General features: G+C 43.4%; 1 long non-coding RNA gene across 1 annotated transcript; it reads right to left on the reverse strand.

Annotated features, from left to right (window-relative positions):
- LOC122377114 lies at window positions 1-23,968 on the reverse strand. Its single transcript, XR_006255784.1, has 3 exons — window positions 23,885-23,968; window positions 12,227-12,295; window positions 1-553 (listed from the first exon to the last, which is right to left on the reverse strand). It is a non-coding gene; the product is annotated as an uncharacterized LOC122377114 (long non-coding RNA).
- Window positions 23,969-24,577: the final 609 nt, after the last annotated feature.

The following is a 24,577-nucleotide window of genomic DNA, read 5'->3' on the forward strand; positions in this document are numbered from 1 at the left end:
ATATAGGGCAACGGATCACCCAGATCGCAAAATCGCAGAGTCTATTTTGATTAGAAAACGCAGACCGGAACTGAACTCGAATGTATCGTCTTGGCCTATTATGTAAGTGTATGGATGTGTGTCACTGGATGTACCTGTCTCGTTTATGTAGATGAGTGTTAGAATGCAGTGCGCCAATTTAGGATTTTGATTTGTATTTTCTAATGTAAGAAGTTTGTTAATTAGGCTTAACAAATTTCAGTTACTTGTATTCGTATGTCGACTAAAAGTTATCATGATTTGAAAAATGGATGTACTTTAGATTTAATTGCTCGTGATAACGAATAGTGAAATAGGAGATAAAGAAAGGAGCAGACAAGAAATGTATTCTTATTCTGTCTTTTGTTAACAATTCCGACGAAGATCTGTGATCGAAATATCAATATCAATATATCCTTTTTGCTAATTTATATTTTACGAGGAAAGGTCATAAATTCTTACTTACCCTACATGGCTGTTGTTGTTTTCGTCAGGCGTCCCAAGAGGCATACCCATAAAGAGCCGGAACATAACTCTGGAATTGAAAAAAAAAAAAACAGTAGAAGTTAATGTAATTTATACACATATCACGATCCATGACTATGACATTGGTATGACCTTAAGGAGAATATGGCCTTCCTAATTAATTAAACCGGTAAAAACGCCTTTTGAGCGAAGAGCGAGCGGGCGACAGAGTGAGCCCTGCACGTGCGGAAGTGCGAGAGGGTTCTTCCAACTGACTTGTGCACGGCACCCCAATGACCGGTCTAGAGCATTGTGCCAAATTTGTGCGCAATCGCCCCAGCCGTTCTTAACCCGGCAGGCGGTGGGCCTCCCGGCCACCTTCCGCGCGGTGGGGGGCATTTTTTGCCCCCCCCCCGTATCTCCGAAACTACTGGACGGATCCGGAAAATTCAAACGGCGTTTGATAACCCTGTCAAATTTGTCGAGGGAAACCAAATTTCATTGACCTCGGGGTCACCGATGACGTCACAGGTCAGGTCAAAGATAAAATGTTTCACCGTTCACGGGGCTTCTAGGGAAAGTGCTATAACACCGAGTAAAACGCATTTTGTCGAAAATCAGCGATAGGGCGTCAGTTGTCTAGTACATATGTTGCTATTTGAGGTCACTGGTCATACAAGGTCAGGTCACAGGTCAGGTCACCAAAGGTCACCTCCATAAGTGCTATTGCCCTCGGCTTCGCCTCGGGCAATAGCACTTGTTTCGGTCTTCACCCTCGGGCGACAGTGACGTCACATCGGGCAATATTTTTTGCTATTGCCCGCTCCCCCATGCAGTATTCGTATACTAGATATCGAGCTGGCGGGTCCCGGACGATGTACGCTGGCAGTTCTGCACGGTCCTAATGATAATAACCCAGGTTTCTACAGGTCAGTGTTTTCTTTAATAGGGTATATCGATAATAACAATGTTGTTATTGTAGGAGACTGGAATGTTACGTTAAATCCTAATGTGGACACTGAACACTATGTCTCTCAAGGTAACCGCCGGGCCAGGGAAGTGATTCTAGAGTTTATGGAGAAAGAGGGTATGGTTGATGTGTGGAGGGAGCAACACGCGACGAAAAGGTCGTATACTTGGAGGCGATCGTCCCCTCTCAGACTTGGAAGACTAGATTATTGTTTGGTCTCGTTAGCGGTGTCGAGACTGGTTTCCAGCTCATTTATTTTACCAGGTTACCGGTCTGATCACAGCCTGACTAGCATTGTTAATAAGTGAAGGAATGCAAAGTAAACGTGGACTCTATTGGAAGTTTAATAATTCGTTGCTGAAAGACTCCACCTACATTGACTTGGTGAATGCAGAGATTTTATAGATTAAAAGACAATATGCTTTTCCACTTTACACCAGCGATGAAGTTGAAGAGAGTAACGATATTGCATTAGTTATTGATGATCAACTCTTTTTTGAAGTCTTGCTATGCAAAATTCGTGGCCTGACTATATCCTACGGTGCGCGGAAGAAACGGGAAAGAGATAGACGCGAGGAAGTACTGGCTCTTGAAAATGCAAGTATTGGAAGGCCTTTTCGGGGAAGGGGAGATCTATCGTGAACGTTTGGTTTGCGCACAGCAGGAGCTTTCAGACCTCCGACGGATAAAGCTGGCCGGTGCGGCGCAGCGGGCGTGTGTCCGCTGGGTACAGGAGGGAGAGTCTCCAACGAAGTATTTTTGCGGGCTGGAAAAGAGGCAGAGTGTTGCAAAATACATCCCTTGCTTAAATGTCGACGGTGAATTGGTAAACGATAATGTCAAAGTGCTAGACTGCATAGAGGCTCACTTTAGTAGCCTTTACAAGGCACGGGCACAAAAGAATATTAATCACTGTCAGAAAGAGATTGGTGATGACTATCCAAAATTGACCTCTGATGAATCTCGTACGTTAGAAGGCCTATTAACTCTAAAAGAAGCCACCCAAGCCTTACGCGAGTTACGAAATGATAAGTCTCCAGGGCCGGACGGGTTTAGTGTTAATTTTTTCAAGTTCTTCTGGAAGCAGATTAGCGGTTTTCTAGTTCGCTCATTGAACAGTGGTTACGACAAGAATCTTCTGTCGTGTTCCCAAAGACAGGGCATAATTACACTGATTCCAAAAGGAAAGAAGCCGAAAGAATTTATTAAAAATTGGCGACCTATTTCGCTTCTCAATACCTCTTTTAAGATACTATCCAGGGTGATTGCAAACCGGCTGCGATTGGTTATTGATAAATTGATAGGACAGGAGCAAAAGGGATTCATGAAAGGACGTTACATTGGTGAGTGTACACGAACTGTGTACGACGTAATGTGGGAGGCGAAACATTCCAAGAATTCAAGTACCCTAATGCTATTGTTGGCTGATTTTCAGAGCGCCTTCGACTCTCTAGATCATAAGTTCATTCAGGATGTCCCAAAGAAGTTCAGTTTTGGAGAAAGCTTCAGAAAATGGATCCGGGTAATGTTTACAGGGGCCGTATCGGCCGTTTGCCAAAATGGTACGTCGACTCAATTCTTTAACGTAGAACGGGGCTGTAGACAGGGTGACTGTTGCTCACCTTTAGTTTTCGTTTTGTGCGTTGAAATTTTAGCGATCATGGTGAGAAACAATCCGCAAATTAGAGGCTGGGTCAGGGACGGCAAAGAATGTAAAATTGAGCAATACGCCGATGACACGACTTTTATCTTAGATGGTACACGGGGAAGCCTGATTGCCTGCTTGACTACGCTACAAGCGTTTGGGGAGGTTTTAGGTCTTACTTTAAATGCTAAGAAAACTCAAGTGTTTTGGATGGGTTCCCGGCCGTCTCCCGCTTTTTTGGCCAACACAGACCTGTTGGTTGCTGCTGAAAAATTCACACTTCTTGGCATCGAGTTTACCAGAACAATGACAGACATGTCAGAACGTAATGTGAGAAGGAAGGTCGTTGACATTGCAAATCTTCTCAGAGGATGGCTGAGAAGGCGTTTATCTTTTTATGGGAAGCGCACGGTAGTAAAGACGCTGGCGTTGCCAATGTTGACGCACATCCTCAATGCACTGCCTTCTCCGCCGAAGTCGGTCTTCATGATTTCGAGGTGATGTTTTTCCGATTTATTTGGAACAACAAGCAGGATAAAATCAAACGCTCTGTTATGTATACCAGATTTAAAGTGCCAAATGTCACAATATATGATAGTGCTCTCAAGGTTATGTGGATTAAAAGAGCTGTAATGAAGAGCGATGTATTTTGGAACATACTTCTGAGTTCAGGGGAACTTAAGCTCAATGAAATGTTAGTACGGGCGATAGTAGTGCAAAATACTTTTTAAGCAGATCAAGAGATAACTGGGCAAGGAACTTATTTTAGCGAGATGTCTATCAATGTTGGGATGTTTTCAAGGCCAGTTGCGGACTTTTTGACACGGACGTTGATCCAATTCACCTAGGTACCAAGCTGCTGATTGGCGGTTTCCCATTCTGGAATAGAGCTTTATTTGAGGCCGGATGCAGGCAGTCCGTCCGTATATGCAGGCAGTCCGTGTATATATATATATATATATATATATATATATATATATATATATATATATATATATATATATATATATATATATATATATATATATATATATATATATATATATATATATATATATATATATATATATATATATATATATATATATATATATATATATATATATATATATATATATATATATATATATATATATATATATATGGAGTTTGAGAAATCCGTGAGTTTGCAAACTCGGAGTTTTGCAAACTCCCTGACCCATCAGTGAGTTTGCAAAATCACTAGGGAGTTTACAAATTCACTAGGGAGTTTGCAAACTCACTGACCGGTCAGGGAGTTTGAGAAATTCCAGAGCGATTGGGCCAAATAAAAACAAGTGTGCAGCATGTGGGTGTCATACGCGCCGTCCGTGATGTTAAAACAAAGGCGGTTAGTTGTAGGGCCTTGTTATGTTCTGTTGCAAGGGCCTTTTCAGACCGAAAAAGATGGCCCCCAACAAAACAAACAATTTTCTCATTCAGTATTGTATCTCATCAAGCACCACTTGTTTTCAGAGTGTTTATTATGCGTTCCGTCCAAAAAAGTGCAGTTCAATTTTCTCCCATTGACTTGAGCCTTGAGCGATCTCAAAATTGACCCGGCCTCTCTGTCAACAATGTCAAACTTGCAAAGTAAACGTTTCAAATACATATAATGTTGCCCATTAGAATCGCTGAAAGTTCTGAAGCGATCGGTTAGTCGGTGTATTTAGATATGATGAGCACAGGAACTTTCCTTGAGGTAAGTTCACTTGACGTAACCTGATGTTATGACCTTGAATTGGGCGAATATGAATTGACTTGGGCGGGAAAAAATGGGTCATTTGAAATCTTAAAATGCTAGATTTTAACAAAAATTGCAAACACTATCCCGGCCAAATATTGAGTGAGAAGGGAGCGATTCCCCGACCCCATGTTTAGCTCCTATAATTGAGCTAGCTGCTAGAGCCTCGCGAAAAAAAGAGCGCTTGCGTCGTTACGTGACGCAGCGACTGGCACCTCATTTTAAAATATCAGTGACCTCTTAGGGCAGGTCAAGGGCCCCAAGGTATTTGATCGGTTCTTGGTATATAACTAAACGCATTTTCGTCATTTCGATACAATCGTGTTTTCTGTTCTCAGACGCGTCGATTTATATGCTTTTTTGTTTAGGTGAAGCAATTTAGGATGTCTACCTCAGGTCAATGTCATGTTAGGGCAACGCAGGTCACGAAGCTGTTGAAAGGAGGACATGCTGCATAACATTTGATTCGGCAAGTCTTGCAAAGTCCATTGATGGCTGTCCCGAATGGCTAGCTCATTTTGATCGGGAGTTATTGACGAAACACTCCTATGACCCTAGTGACGTCATAAATGACGTCACGCAAGGTGAATAATGCAAAAGTGAAGCATTAGACCTTGCCAAGAATGCATGAAGTCACGATTTCATGTGCTTGAGGTATAGTTTCAGATCATTTCCGACGCCAAATTAACGGTTTCCATAATTCCCCATTATGCTTATACGACACTAAAATAATGCATTGCGGATTGCATCATTTTATAACCGACAACCGTGCAGAGGTTTACCTAAGACGTCATATTTAAGTGACCTGACCTGAAAACGTGGTTGATGTCAAGTGATCCGGCTTGAATTAAATGTAAGGCATGTGAAATGTCAGCCTTCTATCATCAGTGTGCTTTGAGCTACCGCAAAAAAAATGCATGGTGGCCAGACTTGTAAACGACTCTGAGTTGATTCGTGAATCGACTCAGAATCAAACCGTTTTTCGATGAGTCATGAGTTGATTCGAATCACTTCATCGAGGAACTTGATGAGTCATGAGTTGATTCGAATCAATTAAATTTAACATCATGAGTCATTTGATGAATCGATTCAAATTTTCAGACTCAAACAAAGAATCGACTCAAAAAAAATTGAGTCGTTTACAAGTCACCATCAACACCCTAATAATCAATGCTAGATCACCCCCTCAGCTTTAGCCATCACTTCACTCCATATTTCAGACTTACAAGAGCCTCAGAGGCTCAGGCACAGGCGCCTAATGAGCCAAAAGCATTTGGCAGTTGGTACCTAGGTACTAGAGGTGGCAAAACTGGAAAATTTTGGGACCCGGACCCGGACCCAATCTGACTGGCATATTTCCAAAACCGGTCAGACCCGGTCTAGGTCAGCATTGGAACCAGATGGACCCGTTCCCGAAATTCATTTGGAAAATTGTGTACTGTGCAAGAAGAAAATATTTTCTTTCCAATTGAGCAACCTTGTGTTGCAAAGTAAAACACTCATGCCCATGGTCAATTCACTTCGCTTCACAGTTTGTATTTTAGAACCAGATTCAGGTCATATTTAATAATATAAGGCGTAAGAAGAACAATGAATTTCATGCTCACCTAAGCCCCTTTTACTACAAGCTGCTAAAAATGATGTGAACTGGGGATCCATGGAGCAGTGACTTCATCAGTCAGAACCTAACATCAAACATGGAACAAGATAAATATACTGATACCTTTGCTAATATTCTTGGTAAAAGATATTCGTTTTTAGAATGGAATACATAAGTCCTTCAAATATCAACTATATAACGTCCCAAACCAGAAAATCAAAATCAAAATAGAGAAACATAAAACTGTAAGGTCCGCCAGAAATGTCGACACCAATAGCAAGACACACAGGCGTTAAAACACTGCAAAATTTTGTTGACGTTAAAGTACTGCAAAATCGAAATGGCATTAAAGTACCGCAAGGTTGCGATCATGACTTAGTGCCAATTCATTAACGTAGAAAACAAACTACAATTTGTTGTTAGTACTTAGATATGGAATAAAAACCAAAGTTTCTGGGACTGACCTGATTTTGATCTTAGCGTCTTTGAGCTGGGATCCATGAGCAGAGTAATTGCGTATTACAAACGTATCACTATGATGAACAAGTAGGAAAATCCGTTCCTGATGCACATTTACTCGTCAATGCATTCGGGGTCTTTGTATCAATGTCATTAGGCGTTTAGTATGTGCTAGAGTGGAGACTTTGTCCTCTTCCTGATCGTGTTCCAAAATTGTTACCTTTATGCAGTAGATTAGCGTGCGTAAGGCTTAGCATATATGACGCTCAAATGCGCCGTTTTCATATCAACACGGAACCATTGGCCTTGGAGAATGGTATTGGTATTGACTCAGTTATTTGCCAGCTGTTGCCGTATGATGGCGCTAGTAGAGCGCTAGTGTTATACGCTCTGCTAGCGCCACCATGCGGCGCCAGTTGGCTAAAAATCTGTTCAATATCACGGCTTCTGGAGAATGCCTTAGATTCATTTCATACAGATAGAAATAATTTCAAAGCTGATTGAGTTATGAAATGCATTTAAATATCAAACCAAGGCCATGGGTATCAGACATGAACTGCGACTTCCGGTGGGCACAGTGACTTTGGTAATTGGTATGTCAATGTCTTTGAAAAGGCAGGTAAGATTTGCAACTGGTCAGCCTTGCTTCAATTGGATTTGTGTCCATTATAAATGGATTTCAGTCATACTTACCTACATATGTTATTGGTATTCGATTTCTAGAGCCCAAAATATTGTTGGGTGTGTACAGCAAACTGAATGGAAGTGATGTGTACAAACATTGAAGTACCTATTTTCTGGACTGCTTGCAGTTAGAACTTGTTTGCTTTGTTGTAGGTGACAAGATAAGAAATTGAAGCAAGACTGACCAGTGACCAGTATGCTACAGAATAGGTAGCCCAATCTGCAGGAATATTAGAATTCAAAAGTGGAATTGGGACTTAGGAACTGGAAACTGCATCAACCATGTTTGCCAAAGTAGTTACCTATGTACCTAGTCCTACTAGGTAGCTGCTTGAATCTTTGGTCAAGGCTACTATGCCGCTTAATACAATTGTGGTATGCGACATATTCATCTTATCATATAGCTTTGAGTCAAATAATCAACAAATGCCTATAGTGAGTCATGGGTTGAATGAAATAAGTTCAATAAAAATGTCGTGTGAGTCATGAGTTGATTTGAATCGATTCATCAAAATGTGTGAGTCATGAGTTGATTCGAATCATTCCGTTGGCTAGTTGCTCGAGTCATGAGTTGATTCGAATTATTTTATCGAGGAACTTGATGAGTCATGAGTTGATTCGAATCAATTAAATTTAACATCATGAGTCGTTTGATGAATCGATTCAAATTTCCAGACTCAAACAAAGAATCGACTCAAAAAAATTGAGTCGTTTACAAGTCTGATGGTGGCGGCATCCACCCCTTCTTCTCGGCCGGCGAGGGTTAAACCTCGCTTCGAATTATTGCAGATAATGATGTGACCAAAAGCAAAGCATTATTCTGTGTCTAGAACGGCCGCTGACTTGTTGGACAAGATCCCCAATCTTAATTCGCTAGATGGGAATAAAATACTCGGTATGTGATACATATAGTTATACCCCTCGATTTGCCCTCGCGCTAAGTCTATTCTAATCATCACTGTCGCTTTTTTATCCGAGATGATGTCGCCGCTAAACGGGTTGTTTTGTTTGCTTGCTTGCGCTGAATGGCCATTACAGATTATTGAAGGATTATGATAAAACAGGAATGGGGCAAGGGAGGATATGCACTGCAGGTGTTTAATTTAGATCACAAAGGCATCATTTCCGACATTGTGTAGAGTCATTATCTTCCCCTCCTCTGCACTGCGGCATCTCTGCGCCCCACACACGGCGTCCTCACTCCACGGCCGGCCGCCGCCAACTGACCCACTCGCCGGGCGCCGCGACCTGACCCGTGTCGCTGCCGCGGCCTGCGCAATAGAGTCGGGGCTGGAATCCGGGGGTTCGGCCGGCCGGCCGCCTCTGGAGCGGGGGACTTTTTTAGTAGACCTACTGTACAACAGGTTTACGCGATAACTGTATGTTTTGATATGCATGATTAACGGATGCATTAGTTTGGGTGTAGAAACTTGCATATTTATTGGTATATTATTTGTGTAGAACTGGGTAACTGCTTTTAATTGAACTGTAAAGCATGATGGTAATGCATGCGAGTTGTTCGAGCCCTTTGTAAGAATTAGGATGTTACTCAATTCAACCCTACCCTACCCTACCATACCCTACCCTACCCCTACCCCTAGGCCTACCCCTACACTACCCTACCCTTCCCTACCCTACCCTTCCCTACCCGTACCCTACCCTTACACTACCCTACCCTACCCTACCCTACCTTACCCCTAACCCTACACTACCCTACCCTACCCCTACCCTACCCTACCCTTACACTACCCTACCCTACCCTTACCCTACCCTACCCCCACCCTACCCTACCCTACCCTGCCCTACGCTACCCTACCCTACCCCTACCCCTACACTGCCCTAACCTACCCTACCCTACCCTACCCTACCCTACCCTGCCCTACCCTACCCTACCCTACCCTACCAAACCCTACCCCTAGTCCCTACCCTACCCCTAGTCCCTACCCTACCCCTAGTCCCTACCCCACCCTACCCTACCCTACCATATCCTACCCTACCCTACCCTACCCTTACACTACCCTACCCTACCCTACCCTACCCTTACCTTACCCTACCCTACCCCTACCCCTACACTACCCTAACCTACCCTACCCTACCCTACCCTACCCCTACCCTACCCTACCCTTACACTACACTACCCTACCCTACCCTACCCTACCCCTACCCTACCCCTAACCCTACCCTACCCTACCCCTACCCTACCCTACCCTACCCTACCCTACCCTACCCTACCCTACCCTACACTACACTACACTACACTACCACTGACAGTCCAAGTTTCAGCTAACTCGGCCCAGAAACGGCTGAGTTATTGCAAAAACAAATTAATTGTATTTACTGGCGAATCCTCTTGGCGAGCGGTGCCTTGTGTCGGCCTTCGTTGTCAAAGGTCAACGACCTCCCGGCTCTGATGCTTTTCACTCAGTTTTTTAAGCGAACAACTGAGCCTACCGCGCGTGCTCTCTGCTCGGCGCCGGCCTCGGCCAGCCTGCGGCAGAGATGCACGCGCTGAACGAAAATTCGTTCTGATGGATAGGGAGGATTATAAGGATAAAGTTGAGACGATTTTAAATGACAATGAGAGTTATGAAAAGTTGCCGAAAAATCCAGTTCCGCAGGTGGAAGCGAAGACTAAACAGGTATTCAAGGCGGTAGCTAAAGATAAACTTTCAGAGAAAAACGTGGAAGATCTAACGCCCATGCATAGCAGAACTCCAGTTTTTTACGGCCTTCCTAAAGACCATAAGCCCGAAGTTCCATTGCGCCCAGTAGTTTCAGGCTCGGGTGGGCCTACCGAAAAGACAGCTTGCCTTCTCGAGAGAATATTAAAGCAGCTTTTAGCGTTCATTCCAACTCATCTCTGTGACACTAACGATTTTTTGAAAAGAATGAATGATCACTGTCAAAGACAGTCACTTCCGACAGGGTCCATCTTCTTCAGTATAGATGTAGTAAATCTGTATGGGAGCATACCTGTAGAGGAGGCCATTCAAGCAGCCAAAGAAAAGTTAGAAGCTCACGCGGGGGGGATTGAAACATTTGGTCTAAGCAAGGAGGACATATGTGCTCTACTGGATCAATGCCTACACAACAATGTCTTCTCGTTTGGAGATGCCTTCTTCAGGCAAAAGCAGGGCATCGCTATGGGCAACCCGTGCGCTCCGCCTTTAGCAGTCATCTTCTTAGACAAGTTTGAACAACAAGCTCTGACAGGTGCGGCGCTCAAACCAGACTTTTTGGTTAGATACATAGATGATTTTGCCGGAATATGGAATCATGGAGAGGAGGAGCTGTTCAACTTTCTGACGTAGCTCAATGGCTTGCACCCAAAGTTGAAATTCACCCTAGATCACTCAAAAAACGGAAAAGGGGTCCCTTTCTTAGACACCTATGTAACGGTAGAGTCGAATGGAAACCAGACAGCTTAAGTAGAGACAGAACTGTACATAAAACCGACGAATTCGGGCATTGTCTTGCATGCCACTTCGGCACATCCCACCTCAACAAAACACAACATGATCAGGGGCATGTTTCGCAGGGCGCTGAACCTTTCCTCTAGCAAAGCTAAGGGAGCCTCCAGTGTGGAAAAGATCCGTCTTTTACTGGTAAAAAATGGTTATTCACGTAATCTACTCAAGAGGCTCCTCAGAGAGGTACAAAACGACAAACGGACAAAACAAAAACGTGGGAACACACAGAAGGCGGGGGATGACGGTTATTTGACTTTGCCATACATCGATGAGCATTTACTGTGCAAAGTGAACAGCATTATTAAGAAATCCGGACTCAATGTAAAGCTGGCTTGGCGAAATGATATGAAGTTAAAAAAAACGTTTAGTTCGTTCAGCATTTAGCAAACCTCGTTGTCCAGGGGGAAATAGGTGTAATTTGTGCAAGAGTGGGTTCACAGGCCAGTGTACACAAAAGAATGTAGTCTACATGTTAACATGTAAACTGTGTGGTGCAGGAACGACCAGTGCACAGTACATAGGAGAAACGAAACGCCCGATACGGCTTAGGTACAATGAACATGTGAGAGACGCCATTGGCAACAAACCAGACACCCCTATGGGTGATCACTTTGGAAATGTTCACCCAGATGCCAGGGACATTCCTTATAGCATAAGTGTGTCAGTGCTATATAGGGCAACGGATCACCCAGATCGCAAAATCGCAGAGTCTATTTTGATTAGAAAACGCAGACCGGAACTGAACTCGAATGTATCGTCTTGGCCTATTATGTAAGTGTATGGATGTGTGTCACTGGATGTACCTGTCTCGTTTATGTAGATGAGTGTTAGAATGCAGTGCGCCAATTTAGGATTTTGATTTGTATTTTCTAATGTAAGAAGTTTGTTAATTAGGCTTAACAAATTTCAGTTACTTGTATTCGTATGTCGACTAAAAGTTATCATGATTTGAAAAATGGATGTACTTTAGATTTAATTGCTCGTGATAACGAATAGTGAAATAGGAGATAAAGAAAGGAGCAGACAAGAAATGTATTCTTATTCTGTCTTTTGTTAACAATTCCGACGAAGATCTGTGATCGAAATATCAATATCAATATATCCTTTTTGCTAATTTATATTTTACGAGGAAAGGTCATAAATTCTTACTTACCCTACATGGCTGTTGTTGTTTTCGTCAGGCGTCCCAAGAGGCATACCCATAAAGAGCCGGAACATAACTCTGGAATTGAAAAAAAAAAAACAGTAGAAGTTAATGTAATTTATACACATATCACGATCCATGACTATGACATTGGTATGACCTTAAGGAGAATATGGCCTTCCTAATTAATTAAACCGGTAAAAACGCCTTTTGAGCGAAGAGCGAGCGGGCGACAGAGTGAGCCCTGCACGTGCGGAAGTGCGAGAGGGTTCTTCCAACTGACTTGTGCACGGCACCCCAATGACCGGTCTAGAGCATTGTGCCAAATTTGTGCGCAATCGCCCCAGCCGTTCTTAACCCGGCAGGCGGTGGGCCTCCCGGCCACCTTCCGCGCGGTGGGGGGCATTTTTTGCCCCCCCCCCGTATCTCCGAAACTACTGGACGGATCCGGAAAATTCAAACGGCGTTTGATAACCCTGTCAAATTTGTCGAGGGAAACCAAATTTCATTGACCTCGGGGTCACCGATGACGTCACAGGTCAGGTCAAAGATAAAATGTTTCACCGTTCACGGGGCTTCTAGGGAAAGTGCTATAACACCGAGTAAAACGCATTTTGTCGAAAATCAGCGATAGGGCGTCAGTTGTCTAGTACATATGTTGCTATTTGAGGTCACTGGTCATACAAGGTCAGGTCACAGGTCAGGTCACCAAAGGTCACCTCCATAAGTGCTATTGCCCTCGGCTTCGCCTCGGGCAATAGCACTTGTTTCGGTCTTCACCCTCGGGCGACAGTGACGTCACATCGGGCAATATTTTTTGCTATTGCCCGCTCCCCCATGCAGTATTCGTATACTAGATATCGAGCTGGCGGGTCCCGGACGATGTACGCTGGCAGTTCTGCACGGTCCTAATGATAATAACCCAGGTTTCTACAGGTCAGTGTTTTCTTTAATAGGGTATATCGATAATAACAATGTTGTTATTGTAGGAGACTGGAATGTTACGTTAAATCCTAATGTGGACACTGAACACTATGTCTCTCAAGGTAACCGCCGGGCCAGGGAAGTGATTCTAGAGTTTATGGAGAAAGAGGGTATGGTTGATGTGTGGAGGGAGCAACACGCGACGAAAAGGTCGTATACTTGGAGGCGATCGTCCCCTCTCAGACTTGGAAGACTAGATTATTGTTTGGTCTCGTTAGCGGTGTCGAGACTGGTTTCCAGCTCATTTATTTTACCAGGTTACCGGTCTGATCACAGCCTGACTAGCATTGTTAATAAGTGAAGGAATGCAAAGTAAACGTGGACTCTATTGGAAGTTTAATAATTCGTTGCTGAAAGACTCCACCTACATTGACTTGGTGAATGCAGAGATTTTATAGATTAAAAGACAATATGCTTTTCCACTTTACACCAGCGATGAAGTTGAAGAGAGTAACGATATTGCATTAGTTATTGATGATCAACTCTTTTTTGAAGTCTTGCTATGCAAAATTCGTGGCCTGACTATATCCTACGGTGCGCGGAAGAAACGGGAAAGAGATAGACGCGAGGAAGTACTGGCTCTTGAAAATGCAAGTATTGGAAGGCCTTTTCGGGGAAGGGGAGATCTATCGTGAACGTTTGGTTTGCGCACAGCAGGAGCTTTCAGACCTCCGACGGATAAAGCTGGCCGGTGCGGCGCAGCGGGCGTGTGTCCGCTGGGTACAGGAGGGAGAGTCTCCAACGAAGTATTTTTGCGGGCTGGAAAAGAGGCAGAGTGTTGCAAAATACATCCCTTGCTTAAATGTCGACGGTGAATTGGTAAACGATAATGTCAAAGTGCTAGACTGCATAGAGGCTCACTTTAGTAGCCTTTACAAGGCACGGGCACAAAGAATATTAATCACTGTCAGAAAGAGATTGGTGATGACTATCCAAAATTGACCTCTGATGAATCTCGTACGTTAGAAGGCCTATTAACTCTAAAAGAAGCCACCCAAGCCTTACGCGAGTTACGAAATGATAAGTCTCCAGGGCCGGACGGGTTTAGTGTTAATTTTTTCAAGTTCTTCTGGAAGCAGATTAGCGGTTTTCTAGTTCGCTCATTGAACAGTGGTTACGACAAGAATCTTCTGTCGTGTTCCCAAAGACAGGGCATAATTACACTGATTCCAAAAGGAAAGAAGCCGAAAGAATTTATTAAAAATTGGCGACCTATTTCGCTTCTCAATACCTCTTTTAAGATACTATCCAGGGTGATTGCAAACCGGCTGCGATTGGTTATTGATAAATTGATAGGACAGGAGCAAAAGGGATTCATGAAAGGACGTTACATTGGTGAGTGTACACGAACTGTGTACGACGTAATGTGGGAGGCGAAACATTCCAAGAATTCAAGTACCCTAATGCTATTGTTGGCTGATTTTCAGAGCGCCTTCGACTCTCTAGATCATAAGTTCATTCAGGATGTCCCAAAGAAGTTCAGTTTTGGAGAAAGCTTCAGAAAATGGATCCGGGTAATGTTTACAGGGGCCGTATCGGCCGTTTGCCAAAATGGTACGTCGACTCAATTCTTTAACGTAGAACGGGGCTGTAGACAGGGTGACTGTTGCTCACCTTTAGTTTTCGTTTTGTGCGTTGAAATTTTAGCGATCATGGTGAGAAACAATCCGCAAATTAGAGGCTGGGTCAGGGACGGCAAAGAATGTAAAATTGAGCAATACGCCGATGACACGACTTTTATCTTAGATGGTACACGGGGAAGCCTGATTGCCTGCTTGACTACGCTACAAGCGTTTGGGGAGGTTTTAGGTCTTACTTTAAATGCTAAGAAAACTCAAGTGTTTTGGATGGTTCCCGGCCGTCTCCCGCTTTTTTGGCCAACACAGACCTGTTGGTTGCTGCTGAAAATTCACACTTCTTGGCATCGAGTTTACCAGAACAATGACAGACATGTCAGAACGTAATGTGAGAAGGAAGGTCGTTGACATTGCAAATCTTCTCAGAGGATGGCTGAGAAGGCGTTTATCTTTTTATGGGACGCACGGTAGTAAAGACGCTGGCGTTGCCAATGTTGACGCACATCCTCAATGCACTGCCTTCTCCGCCGAAGTCGGTCTTCATGATTTCGAGGTGATGTTTTTCCGATTTATTTGGAACACAAGCAGGATAAAATCAAACGCTCTGTTATGTATACCAGATTTAAAGTGCCAAATGTCACAATATATGATAGTGCTCTCAAGGTTATGTGGATTAAAAGAGCTGTAATGAAGAGCGATGTATTTGGAACATACTTCTGAGTTCAGGGGAACTTAAGCTCAATGAAATGTTAGTACGGGCGATAGTAGTGCAAAATACTTTTTAAGCAGATCAAGAGATAACTGGGCAAGGAACTTATTTTAGCGAGATGTCTATCAATGTTGGGATGTTTTCAAGGCCAGTTGCGGACTTTTTGACACGGACGTTGATCCAATTCACCTAGGTACCAAGCTGCTGATTGGCGGTTTCCCATTCTGGAATAGAGCTTTATTTGAGGCCGGATGCAGGCAGTCCGTCCGTATATGCAGGCAGTCCGTGTATATATATATATTATATATATATATATATATATAGATAATATATATATAATATATATATAATATATATATTATATAATATATATATATAATATTATATATATATATATATATATATATATATATATATATATATATATCTAATATATATATATATAATAGATATATATATATATATATATATGGAGTTTGAGAAATCCGTGAGTTTGCAAACTCGGAGTTTTGCAAACTCCCTGACCCATCAGTGAGTTTGCAAAATCACTAGGGAGTTTACAAATTCACTAGGGAGTTTGCAAACTCACTGACCGGTCAGGGAGTTTGAGAAATTCCAGAGCGATTGGGCCAAATAAAAACAGTGTGCAGCATGTGGGTGTCATACGCGCCGTCCGTGATGTTAAAACAAAGGCGGTTAGTTGTAGGGCCTTGTTATGTTCTGTTGCAAGGGCCTTTTCAGACCGAAAAAGATGGCCCCCAACAAAACAAACAATTTTCATTCAGTATTGTATCTCATCAAGCACCACTTGTTTTCAGAGTGTTTATTATGCGTTCCGTCCAAAAAAGTGCAGTTCAATTTTCTCCCATTGACTTGAGCCTTGAGCGATCTCAAAATTGACCCGCCTCTCTGTCAACAATGTCAAACTTGCAAAGTAAACGTTTCAAATACATATAATGTTGCCCATTAGAATCGCTGAAAGTTCTGAAGCGATCGGTTAGTCGGTGTATTTAGATATGATGAGCACAGGAACTTTCCTTGAGGTAAGTTCACTTGACGTAACCTGATGTTATGACCTTGAATTGGGCGAATATGAATTGACTTGGGCGGGAAAAAATGGGTCATTTGAAATCTTAAAATGCTAGATTTTAACAAAAATTGCAAACACTATCCCGGCCAAATATTGAGTGAGAAGGGAGCGATTCCCCGACCCCATGTTTAGCTCCTATAATTGAGCTAGCTGCTAGAGCCTCGCGAAAAAAAGAGCGCTTGCGTCGTTACGTGACGCAGCGACTGGCACCTCATTTTAAAATATCAGTGACCTCTTAGGGCAGGTCAAGGGCCCAAGGTATTTGATCGGTTCTTGGTATATACTAAACGCATTTTCGTCATTTCGATACAATCGTGTTTTCTGTTCTCAGACGCGTCGATTTATATGCTTTTTTGTTTAGGTGAAGCAATTTAGGATGTCTACCTCAGGTCAATGTCATGTTAGGGCAACGCAGGTCACGAAGCTGTTGAAAGGAGGACATGCTGCATAACATTTGATTCGGCAAGTCTTGCAAAGTCCATTGATGGCTGTCCCGAATGGCTAGCTCATTTTGATCGGGAGTTATTGACGAAACACTCCTATGACCCTAGTGACGTCATAATGACGTCACGCAAGGTGAATAATGCAAAAGTGAAGCATTAGACCTTGCCAAGAATGCATGAAGTCACGATTTCATGTGCTTGAGGTATAGTTTCAGATCATTTCCGACGCCAAATTAACGGTTTCCATAATTCCCCATTATGCTTACGACACTAAAATAATGCATTGCGGATTGCATCATTTTATAACCGACAACCGTGCAGAGGTTTACCTAAGACGTCATATTTAAGTGACCTGACCTGAAAACGTGGTTGATGTCAAGTGATCCGGCTTGAATTAAATGTAAGGCATGTGAAATGTCAGCCTTCTATCATCAGTGTGCTTTGAGCTACCGCAAAAAAAATGCATGGTGGCCAGACTTGTAAACGACTCTGAGTTGATTCGTGAATCGACTCAGAATCAAACCGTTTTTCGATGAGTCATGAGTTGATTCGAATCACTTCATCGAGGAACTTGATGAGTCATGAGTTGATTCGAATCAATTAAATTTAACATCATGAGTCATTTGATGAATCGATTCAATTTTCAGACTCAAACAAAGAATCGACTCAAAAAAAATTGAGTCGTTTACAAGTCACCATCAACACCCTAATAATCAATGCTAGATCACCCCCTCAGCTTTAGCCATCACTTCACTCCATATTTCAGACTTACAAGAGCCTCAGAGGCTCAGGCACAGGCGCCTAATGAGCCAAAAGCATTTGGCAGTTGGTACCTAGGTACTAGAGGTGGCAAAACTGGAAAATTTTGGGACCCGGACCCGGACCCAATCTGACTGGCATATTTCCAAAACCGGTCAGACCCGGTCTAGGTCAGCATTGGAACCAGATGGACCCGTTCCCGAAATTCATTTGGAAAATTGTGTACTGTGCAAGAAGAAAATATTTTCTTTCCAATTGAGCAACCTTGTGTTGCAAAGTAAAACACTCATCCATGGTCAATTCACTTCGCTTCACAGTTTGTATTTTAGAACCAGATTCAGGTCATATTTAATATAAGGCGTAAGAAGAACAATGAATTTCATGCTCACCTAAGCCCCTTTTACTACAAGCTGCTAAAAATGATGTGAACTGGGGATCCATGGAGCAGTGACTTCATCAGTCAGAACCTAACATCAAACATGGAACAAGATAAATATACTGATACCTTTGCTAATATTCTTGGTAAAAGATATTCGTTTTTAGAATGGAATACATAAGTCCTTCAAATATCAACTATATAACGTCCCAAACCAGAAAATCAAAATCAAAATAGAGAAACATAAACTGTAAGGTCCGCCAGAAATGTCGACACCAATAGCAAGACACACAGGCGTTAAAACACTGCAAAATTTTGTTGACGTTAAAGTACTGCAAAATCGAAATGGCATTAAAGTACCGCAAGGTTGCGATCATGACTTAGTGCCAATTCATTAACGTAGAAAACAAACTACAATTTGTTGTTAGTACTTAGATATGGAATAAAAACCAAAGTTTCTGGGACTGACCTGATTTTGATCTTAGCGTCTTTGAGCTGGGATCCATGAGCAGAGTAATTGCGTATTACAAACGTATCACTATGATGAACAAGTAGGAAAATCCGTTCCTGATGCACATTTACTCGTCAATGCATTCGGGGTCTTTGTATCAATGTCATTAGGCGTTTAGTATGTGCTAGAGTGGAGACTTTGTCCTCTTCCTGATCGTGTTCCAAAATTGTTACCTTTATGCAGTAGATTAGCGTGCGTAAGGCTTAGCATATATGACGCTCAAATGCGCCGTTTTCATATCAACACGGAACCATTGGCCTTGGAGAATGGTATTGGTATTGACTCAGTTATTTGCCAGCTGTTGCCGTATGATGGCGCTAGTAGAGCGCTAGTGTTATACGCTCTGCTAGCGCCACCATGCGGCGCCAGTTGGCTAAAAATCTGTTCAATATCACGGCTTCTGGAGAATGCCTTAGATTCATTTCATACAGATAGAAATAATTTCAAAGCTGATTGAGTTATGAAATGCATTTAAATATCAAACCAAGGCCATGGGTATCAGACATGAACTGCGACTTCCGGTGGGCACAGTGACTTTGGTAATTGGTATGTCAATGTCTTTGAAAAGGCAGGTAAGATTTGCAACTGGTCAGCCTTGCTTCAATTGGATTTGTGTCCATTATAAATGGATTTCAGTCATACTTACCTACATATGTTATTGGTATTCGATTTCTAGAGCCCAAAATATTGTTGGGTGTGTACAGCAAACTGAATGGAAGTGATGTGTACAAACATTGAAGTACCTATTTTCTGGACTGCTTGCAGTTAGAACTTGTTTGCTTTGTTGTAGGTGACAAGATAAGAAATTGAAGCAAGACTGACCAGTGACCAGTATGCTACAGAATAGGTAGCCCAATCTGCAGGAATATTAGAATTCAAAAGTGGAATTGGGACTTAGGAACTGGAAACTGCATCAACCATGTTTGCCAAAGTAGTTACCTATGTACCTAGTCCTACTAGGTAGCTGCTTGAATCTTTGGTCAAGGCTACTATGCCGCTTAATACAATTGTGGTATGCGACATATTCATCTTATCATATAGCTTTGAGTCAAATAATCAACAAATGCCTATAGTGAGTCATGGGTTGAATGAAATAAGTTCAATAAAAATGTCGTGTGAGTCATGATTGATTTGAATCGATTCATCAAAATGTGTGAGTCATGAGTTGATTCGAATCATTCCGTTGGCTAGTTGCTCGAGTCATGAGTTGATTCGAATTATTTTATCGAGGAACTTGATGAGTCATGAGTTGATTCGAATCAATTAAATTTAACATCATGAGTCGTTTGATGAATCGATTCAAATTTCCAGACTCAAACAAAGAATCGACTCAAAAAAATTGAGTCGTTTACAAGTCTGATGGTGGCGGCATCCACCCCTTCTTCTCGGCCGGCGAGGGTTAAACCTCGCTTCGAATTATTGCAGATAATGATGTGACCAAAAGCAAAGCATTATTCTGTGTCTAGAACGGCCGCTGACTTGTTGGACAAGATCCCCAATCTTAATTCGCTAGATGGGAATAAAATACTCGGTATGTGATACATATAGTTATACCCCTCGATTTGCCCTCGCGCTAAGTCTATTCTAATCATCACTGTCGCTTTTTTATCCGAGATGATGTCGCCGCTAAACGGGTTGTTTTGTTTTTGCTTGCGCTGAATGGCCATTACAGATTATTGAAGGATTATGATAAAAAGGAATGGGGCAAGGGGATATGCACTGCAGGTGTTTAATTTAGATCACAAAGGCATCATTTCCGACATTGTGTAGTCATTATCTTCCCCTCCTCTGCACTGCGGCATCTCTGCGCCCACACACGGCGTCCTCACTCCACGGCCGGCCGCCGCCAACTGACCCACTCGCCGGGCGCCGCGACCTGACCCGTGTCGCTGCCGCGGCCTGCGCAATAGAGTCGGGCTGGAATCCGGGGGTTCGGCCGGCCGGCCGCCTCTGGAGCGGGGGACTTTTTTAGTAGACCTACTGTACAACAGGTTTACGCGATAACTGTATGTTTTGATATGCATGATTAACGGATGCATTAGTTTGGGTGTAGAAACTTGCATATTTATTGGTATATTATTTGTGTAGAACTGGGTAACTGCTTTTAATTGAACTGTAAAGCATGATGGTAATGCATGCGAGTTGTTCGAGCCCTTTGTAAGAATTAGGATGTTACTCAATTCAACCCTACCCTACCCTACCCTACCCTACCCTACCCCTACCCCTAGGCCTACCCCTACACTACCCTACCCTTCCCTACCCTACCCTTCCCTACCCGTACCCTACCCTTACACTACCCTACCCTACCCTACCCTACCTTACCCCTAACCCTACACTACCCTACCCTACCCCTACCCTACCCTACCCTTACACTACCCTACCCTACCCTTACCCTACCCTACCCCCACCCTACCCTACCCTACCCTGCCCTACGCTACCCTACCCTACCCCTACCCCTACACTGCCCTAACCTACCCTACCCTACCCTACCCTACCCTGCCCCTACCCTACCCTACCCTACCCTACCAAACCCTACCCCTAGTCCCTACCCTACCCCTAGTCCCTACCCCACCCTACCCTACCCTACCATATCCTACCCTACCCTACCCTACCCTTACACTACCCTACCCTACCCTACCCTACCCTTACCTTACCCTACCCTACCCCTACCCCTACCCCTACACTACCCTAACCTACCCTACCCTACCCTACCCTACCCCTACCCTACCCTACCCACACTACACTACCCTACCCTACCCTACCCTACCCCTACCCTACCCCTAACCCTACCACCCTACCCCTACCCTACCCTACCCTACCCTACCCTACCCTACCCTACCCTACCCTACACTACACTACACTACACTACCACTGACAGTCCAAGTTTCAGCTAACTCGGCCCAGAAACGGCTGAGTTATTGCAAAAACAAATTAATTGTATTTACTGGCGAATCCTCTTGGCGAGCGGTGCCTTGTGTCGGCCTTCGTTGTCAAAGGTCAACGACCTCCCGGCTCTGATGCTTTTCACTCAGTTTTTTAAGCGAACAACTGAGCCTACCGCGCGTGCTCTCTGCTCGGCGCCGGCCTCGGCCAGCCTGCGGCAGAGATGCACGCGCTGAACGAAAATTCGTTCTGATGGATAGGGAGGATTATAAGGATAAAGTTGAGACGATTTTAAATGACAATGAGAGTTATGAAAAGTTGCCGAAAAATCCAGTTCCGCAGGTGGAAGCGAAGACTAAACAGGTATTCAAGGCGGTAGCTAAAGATAAACTTTCAGAGAAAAACGTGGAAGATCTAACGCCCATGCATAGCAGAACTCCAGTTTTTTACGGCCTTCCTAAAGACCATAAGCCCGAAGTTCCATTGCGCCCAGTAGTTTCAGGCTCGGGTGGGCCTACCGAAAAGACAGCTTGCCTTCTCGAGAGAATATTAAAGCAGCTTTTAGCGTTCATTCCAACTCATCTCTGTGACACTAACGATTTTTTGAAAAGAATGAATGATCACTGTCAAAGACAGTCACTTCCGACAGGGTCCATCTTCTTCAGTATAGATGTAGTAAATCTGTATGGGAGCATACCTGTAGAGGAGGCCATTCAAGCAGCCAAAGAAAAGTTAGAAGCTCACGCGGGGGGGATTGAAACATTTGGTCTAAGCAAGGAGGACATATGTGCTCTACTGGATCAATGCCTACACAACAATGTCTTCTCGTTTGGAGATGCCTTCTTCAGGCAAAAGCAGGGCATCGCTATGGGCAACCCGTGCGCTCCGCCTTTAGCAGTCATCTTCTTAGACAAGTTTGAACAACAAGCTCTGACAGGTGCGGCGCTCAAACCAGACTTTTTGGTTAGATACATAGATGATTTTGCCGGAATATGGAATCATGGAGAGGAGGAGCTGTTCAACTTTCTGACGTAGCTCAATGGCTTGCACCCAAAGTTGAAATTCACCCTAGATCACTCAAAAACGGAAAAGGGGTCCCTTTCTTAGACACCTATGTAACGGTAGAGTCGAATGGAACCAGACAGCTTAAGTAGAGACAGAACTGTACATAAAACCGACGAATTCGGGCATTGTCTTGCATGCCACTTCGGCACATCCCACCTCAACAAACACAACATGATCAGGGCATGTTTCGCAGGGCGCTGAACCTTTCCTCTAGCAAAGCTAAGGGAGCCTCCAGTGTGGAAAAGATCCGTCTTTTACTGGTAAAAAAGGTTATTCACGTAATCTACTCAAGAGGCTCCTCAGAGAGGTACAAAACGACAAACGGACAAAACAAAAACGTGGGAACACACAGAAGGCGGGGGATGACGGTTATTTGACTTTGCCATACATCGATGAGCATTTACTGTGCAAAGTGAACAGCATTATTAAGAAATCCGGACTCAATGTAAAGCTGGCTTGGCGAAATGATATGAAGTTAAAAAAAACGTTTAGTTCGTTCAGCATTTAGCAAACCTCGTTGTCCAGGGGGAAATAGGTGTAATTTGTGCAAGAGTGGGTTCACAGGCCAGTGTACACAAAAGAATGTAGTCTACATGTTAACATGTAAACTGTGTGGTGCAGGAACGACCAGTGCACAGTACATAGGGAAACGAAACGCCCGATACGGCTTAGGTACAATGAACATGTGAGAGACGCCATTGGCAACAAACCAGACACCCCCTATGGGTGATCACTTTGGAAATGTTCACCCAGATGCCAGGGACATTCCTTATAGCATAAGTGTGTCAGTGCATATAGGGCAACGGATCACCCAGATCGCAAAATCGCAGAGTCTATTTTGATTAGAAAACGCAGACCGGAACTGAACTCGAATGTATCGTCTTGGCCTATTATGTAAGTGTATGGATGTGTGTCACTGGATGTACCTGTCTCGTTTATGTAGATGAGTGTTAGAATGCAGTGCGCCAATTTAGGATTTTGATTTGTATTTTCTAATGTAAGAAGTTTGTTAATTAGGCTTAACAATTTCAGTTACTTGTATTCGTATGTCGACTAAAAGTTATCATGATTTGAAAAATGGACTTTAGATTTAATTGCTCGTGATAACGATAGTGAAATAGGAGATAAAGAAAGGAGCAGACAAGAAATGTATTCTTATTCTGTCTTTTGTTAACAATTCCGACGAAGATCTGTGATCGAAATATCAATATCAATATATCCTTTTTGCTAATTTATATTTTACGAGGAAAGGTCATAAATTCTTACTTACCCTACATGGCTGTTGTTGTTTTCGTCAGGCGTCCCAAGAGGCATACCCATAAAGAGCCGGAACATAACTCTGGAATTGAAAAAAAAAAACAGTAGAAGTTAATGTAATTTATACACATATCACGATCCATGACTATGACATTGGTATGACCTTAAGGAGAATATGGCCTTCCTAATTAATTAAACCGGTAAAAACGCCTTTTGAGCGAAGAGCGAGCGGGCGACAGAGTGAGCCCTGCACGTGCGGAAGTGCGAGAGGGTTCTTCCACTGACTTTGCACGGCACCCCAATGACCGGTCTAGAGCATTGTGCCAAATTTGTGCGCAATCGCCCCAGCCGTTCTTAACCCGGCAGGCGGTGGGCCTCCCGGCCACCTTCCGCGCGGTGGGGGGCATTTTTTGCCCCCCCCCCGTATCTCCGAAACTACTGGACGGATCCGGAAAATTCAAACGGCGTTTGATAACCCTGTCAAATTTGTCGAGGGAAACCAAATTTCATTGACCTCGGGGTCACCGATGACGTCACAGGTCAGGTCAAAGATAAAATGTTTCACCGTTCACGGGGCTTCTAGGGAAAGTGCTATAACACCGAGTAAAACGCATTTTGTCGAAAATCAGCGATAGGGCGTCAGTTGTCTAGTACATATGTTGCTATTTGAGGTCACTGGTCATACAAGGTCAGGTCACAGGTCAGG

This window comes from Amphibalanus amphitrite, unplaced genomic scaffold, assembly GCF_019059575.1.
Source record: "Amphibalanus amphitrite isolate SeventyFive unplaced genomic scaffold, NRLGWU_Aamphi_draft 002531F_arrow, whole genome shotgun sequence".
Classification (NCBI taxonomy): domain Eukaryota; kingdom Metazoa; phylum Arthropoda; class Thecostraca; order Balanomorpha; family Balanidae; genus Amphibalanus; species Amphibalanus amphitrite.